The sequence below is a fragment of the Fukomys damarensis genome, unplaced genomic scaffold (genome assembly GCF_012274545.1).
Source record: "Fukomys damarensis isolate Sample0158 unplaced genomic scaffold, DMR_v1.0_HiC HiC_scaffold_19, whole genome shotgun sequence".
In the NCBI taxonomy this organism is placed as follows: Eukaryota; Metazoa; Chordata; class Mammalia; order Rodentia; family Bathyergidae; genus Fukomys; species Fukomys damarensis.
Genome location: NW_022900931.1, coordinates 21,452,268 through 21,458,388, shown reverse-complemented (window position 1 = coordinate 21,458,388; position 6,121 = coordinate 21,452,268).

The window sequence follows — 6,121 nt, the reverse complement described above, 5'->3', positions numbered from 1 at the left end:
AATACATTCTGTGTATATATGACCTGTATACATACACATTCACATGTATCATATGTTCTTCATCTGTTTATCTGCTGATGACACTTAGGTTAATTCCAAACCTTAGTTATCAGAAATAGTGCTGCAGTGAATGTAGCAGTGGTGGTGGCTCTTTAGCATATTCACTTCAGCTCCTTCAGCTCCATACCCACAAGTGGGACTGCTGAACCACACGGTAGTTCTATATTTAGCTTTTTGAGGAGCCACCGTTTAGTATAATGGCTGGATCAATTTACATTCTCGCCCACAGTATGCAGAGACCCCTGTCCCTTCACACCCTCGCCAATCCCTACTTTTTATCTCTTCGCCACAGTCAGTCCACCAAGTCCAAGCTAATATCTCATTGTGCTTCTACTTTTCACTTCCTTAATGAGCAGTGATGTTGAGTGTTTTTTTCATGAATTTGCTGGCTGCTATGCCCTATTTGGAGAAATGTCTGCTCAGATTCTCTGCCTGTTTCTTAACCGAGTTATTGTTTTGCCATGGAGTTGCTTTTCCAACACGTTAACTGGAAATAGTACCCGTCATTTCTAGTACCACCAAAAACACCTTGCACATTTCCAAACAGCCCTAGTGGGGAAAGCTGCCTCAGCTGTCAACTGCCATCCTGGAGGTTTATGATAAGCTGGGATAAAAGGAATTTATTAGTCTTGCCAGAGCAGCTGGAGTTCTCAACAGTGGTTTCTTAGCATATTATTGCATAGAACTTTCAATCTACTTTTCATAAAATTTTCACTTGGAAATCTTGTTGGATCAAATAAGTACACTGCCACCAGCTATGTTATGTCTGAGCCTACTTTCTTTAGGGTGATGCTATTCCTGTGTACAAACTAAGGAGCTCTCTGCATCTTTGCAAATACCACCATCTTTGCAAACTCTCTCTTGTGAAATTTGGACATCTAGATTCTTGTTCATATTTAAGGTTCTGATTCTTCAATAATTCAAGCCAAGATGAGTTTCTGAGTGTGGATTTTTTTAGTGGTTTGTTAATCTCTTGCCTTGGTGGTTTCCCTTTAAAATCTTCACTCTTTATTAGTTACAAAATTGTTATCACTACATAGCTGCCTAGTGATCTAGTGAAAGAAAGTGTTCCTTTTGGGCAAATGCCTAGTAAGTAAGAGTGACCGGTCACTACAGGGTTGTACAGAGATACCAAACTGAAAAAGATCTTTCAGATAATCTTTGTTATTTCAGAGTGAGCTGATAAAATAAAATACACTTCCTTGCTTTTTCACGATAAAACACTTAAAGTCCTTGTCATAAGCTGCTCATCTTCTTCCAAAAACAACTCAGCAAATAAATTAGCATAAAGATAAAAATCCAACTTCCTGGGTAATGAATATGTCTCCAATGGATTGGCATATATTCAAATTAAGTATTCGCCCTAACAACACTGGGGCTTTGGAGCCCTGGAAGGTTGATGGACGGTAGCTGCTGCCCCCTAGTGTCAGTTTCGTTGTCACTGCAGACAGTGGTTCTTGAAATTGGGTCACCAACTGCCAAATGAATTAAGTTAAAATGCCTTTTTTTTTTTTTTGCTTTTTTAAATGACAAAAATAGTTGCAAGAGTTATACTATTCCTTAATGATAACTTAAATAAACCAGAAGCAGGAGGTTAAATCTCACACGGTTCTCTTATAAGGGAAACCAAAAATGTAAATAATTTAAGAAAAAAATAAAGCCGGGCACGGTGGCGTCCGCTGTAATCCAGCACTTGGGAGGCTGAGGCAGCAGGATCACTGTGAGTTTGAGACCAGCCTGCCTGGGTTACATAGTGAGTTCCTGTCTCAAAAAACCAAAAAAAAAAAAAAAAAAAAAAAAAAAAAAAAAAAAAAAAAAAAAAAGAAAAAATAAAAAAAGAAAAGAGAGTAGGAAACAGGAGGTACACTCGGGAGCTGGAAAGTGAGTCTGGGAAAGGGGTAAGGGAGAGGGTAGGCTGGAGAGAGGGGGAGAAGCAAATAATCAAGATGCAAGGTATAGATACATAGATAGATAGATAGATATAGATATAGATTCCCCAAGGTGAATGTAATTATTACATATCACATATATCAATAAAAAGTTAGTCTTTTCAAAATGAGAACTTGGAACACTTTTTAATATTTTCTTGCAGAAACAGTAGTTTGGTGTTTGTTGCTGTAAATTTGATTTTTCTCATTGTTCTGCTTTTTCCACTTCTGGGCTGGCCACATTATTTTTGGGACCCAGTGCTAAATGAAAACATGGTACCCCTTGTTCAACAAGTGGGAGAGAGTGTAATTAAAGGGGTAACAGTACTTTTTCCTCCCCTGCACTCTCTTGTCTTGCTATGGTGTTTTAAAACTTGCTACTCAGTATTATTGTAAAGACAAATTTAAAATTTTAATTTTAGCATGCATTTTATCATTCATCTGCATTCATCTTTACATTGCATAATGCCGGGAGTATGATATAAAAGCAAAGGGAACATATTAATTACAAATACAATGTGCTTTGGAATTACCAAAATGAAACAATTTTAACACTTTGTATTTTGTGCACTCGTATGCACTTACATTTTCTCTCCCTCCCCCTCCCCTGGTAATTTGGATTGAACCCAAGGTCTCACACTGAGCTATAATCCCAGGCCTATGAAAAATTTTTGAAACAGGATCTCACTGAGTCACTAAATTACCCAAGCTGTGCTTGAACTTGGATTTTTCTGCCTCAGCCTCCTGGAGTGTGGGGATTGTAAGCATGAGCCGTCGTGCCTGGCTATATATTTCACTCTTCTCAGAACAGTGAAAATGCTGCATCAAGCTGCTTCTGCTGTTTTTAGTCCACAGCCTGATGTGTGCCCATTCAACCAACACCCTTTACCTTGGGCTCACTGACAAATAAAGACCTGCAAGGAAAAAGAGCCAGGAGTTGCCCTGTCTGTTTCCTCCTTTGATTCTATCAGTATAAGTGGTCGATCAATTTAAGAGGAGTAAGAAAGTACATGACGGGGTTTCTTGTTCCTTTGCTTAGAACACCGTGGTCTTCATGAGGAGAAATTTGTGGGACAGAATGGCCAGCCTCCTTGGCCTCTCTGCTCCTGCTGGCTCTGGCATATGTCACACACTTGCCTTGTTCTGGGATTGGATCTTGCTGAATTCCCTCACGCTGTGAACCACTGGGGTTCTCTCTGCTTGGGACACAATGAATGCTCTGTGTGATAGGGAAGTCCTCACAGTGGTTTTGCACATCACAGGCACCCTCTGCTCTCACATGGGCTCCATTAACCCTCAAACATAACCTAAAAAGTATAGATTTAAAAAAAATTTTTTTGAGACCAGGTCTTGCTATGAGGTCCAGACTTGGCTTGAACTCACTGTGTAGCCTAGGCTGGCCTCCAATTTTTGGCACTCCTTCTGAGCGCAGGGATTACAGTTGTGCACAATCATGCCTAGCCAAAAGTAAAATTATTAAGAATTTCATGATGCTGACTGCAGCATATTAAATCCAGCACAAGACCCTTCTATCTATCACTCACGCCATCCATCCATCCATCCATCCATCCATTCCTCCATCTTATTGGTTCTGTTTGTCAGGAGAACCCTGAATAACACATCCACCTATAAGTCTTCTCTTTGCATAGAGTTGCCAGCTCTTCCTTCTCTGAACAATCAGACTCTGTTTCCGTCAGATCTCCGCTGTATCTCTTCCCTTACATTTCCTTCCATTGCTGTTTCTGTTCTGTGAGATCTGCAAATGGCATCTGTGACTGGGCAGTTACTATTTCTAGAGCTCTTTATTCCATTGCGTAGATCCATATCTCTGAGCAATACAATTTTGCTTCTATCTGAAGAATTTCCATTAATATTCCTGCAGTACAGCTCTCTGCTGATGAATTCTCTTAACTTTAGGTATTTCACCACAGTGTATAAAGATAATAATGATCTTCAAAATCAACCAGATGTGAGAATCATTTTTTAATGTGTGTGCCCTATCTTAGTTACTTTTTCTTGTTGCTGAGACAAAGTACATGACAAGCAAAGTTAAAAGAGAAAAGGTTTATTTAACTCACCATTTCTAGAGGTTTCAGTCCATAATCGGCTGGTTGTAAGGCAGGGTGGCACAGCAGACAGGCATTGCAGAGGAGAAATAGTTCATGGTGGGCAGAAGGTAGCAAAGAAAGCAAGGGGACCAACAAGTGGACCTAGCAGCTCTTTCTGCCCCTTCTTATAATCTAGGCTACCAGGATTAGGGCAGTGCCAAACCAATCAGTGGATTGATTTAGTAATCACACACCCTTAATCCCTGCATCAAACACTCTAGATTCAGCCACTTCTGAAAGAGTCCCCACCTATGATGGTATGAGGCTTTGGGGGAACATTTAGACACAAAGACTAACATGCCCCTACTTAAATGTAGTGAGTTTGATTCTATTGATCTTTGTTTGAATTTCCTATACTGCAACAGTAGAATCTTTCCTACAGAGGACATTTCCTTAAAAAAGAAGATTCAGCAGCTTTTGCTTCTTTCTAGTCCTCCTTCTCCTTGTTCTCCTCCTTATCCTCTGTCTCCCTCTCTCCCTCTCTGCCCCACCCTTGTTAGACAGGCTCTCAGTTTGTAGTTCACACCAGATTTGAACTCGCTATGTAGCCCAGGTTGGCTCAAACTTGGAATCCTCCTGCCTAGCCTTCCACACACTCCTGCTGGTCTTTATGAAAAATTAAAGCTCAGTGGCACTGTGCCTGCCTTGAAAGCACAGGGTCCTGAATTTGATCTCCAGTACCAAAAAATAAAATTATTGAAAGTGGCCAGGCATGGTGGCGCACACCTGTAACTCCAGCACTTGGGAAGCAGAGGCAGGAGGATCACCCTGAGTTCAAGGCCAGCCTGAGCTACATAGTGAGTCATGGCCAGCATGAATTACATAAAGAGACCCCATGTCAAACAACAACAATTATTGAAAGTTCTATATAATGGAACTCTTAAGTTCCAAATAAAAACATACAAAAGTTAGAAAGAACCATAGAATTGTCTTGTCCAACTCCTACTCTGTTTCCACACCTACAATATTTTTATTTTACAGGTGAGAAAGTTTAGGCAACTGTGTAAGAACCAAATTCCTCTGCCACACGAACTTAACAGAAACCCTATCTTATAGACAAAGATCCCCTTCCTTTGCTTTAGATTACATATCAAGGAGGGTCGATTTAATTTATTTTCGGAAATAGAAATAAAGAGGAGTAATATGGCAAGGGGATAGAGAAAGAAAACTAATTTTTTTGAGATTTAAAAATATGATCCAATGACTCTGTTGTCTCTCATGCAAGGCCTGTCTGTAAAATTCACTGGTCTCCGCTTAAGAGAATGTGGCAGATACTACAGCACTACACATCTGACCACCAGAAGGCACAAAAGATGAGACAGGAAATAGAACTACATGAATTTTTGAAAAGCAAAAAATACTATGGAGAAGGGTGACCTCAGAGTAAGGAGTTGACTGATTCAGAGTTGTAAGAAATTTTTGTTACAATCATAACTCCTTACTTACAGATGCCCAAATAAACGAAGTGGCTTTTCAAAGCCACACAAGAAGCAGCACAAAATTATTATTATTCAGGATATCTCCTCTTTAACTTGACCTGCTCCAAATGTTTTTCTTTTTTAACTTGAGAGGTCAAACAAAAATATCGACTTGGGTAAAGATCCAGAGTGAAGGGAAAAAACGTGGCAAGGTGTCTTTGTAATAAATTCAAATCAGAATATTAACATCCACACCAGAACATCCTCCTGAATTCGGAAGTCTTCCAAGGAGCAGCGTTTCTCAGCGTAGAATGAATTTTAAGCGCGGTTTAGCACCGTGAATACAGATCCTAAACCGTAAACAGATGGGAATCTGTGGGCTGATCACAGGTGATATTTACAGGGCCACACGATCAAGCGATGATTCTGCAAAGCCGAAGGATCTTCAAGCTTCGGGCTGCTCTGGACACAGCAGAGCCAACCCGGAGTCCTCCTGTAGAGGGCATCGGATGACCAGGCAGCAACAGCGCCCCTGTGCGCCCTGGGAACCCCGGGCGCCCCACGATCACGCGGCTCCTTGCAGACAGACGGAAGCTGGGGAGGGGCG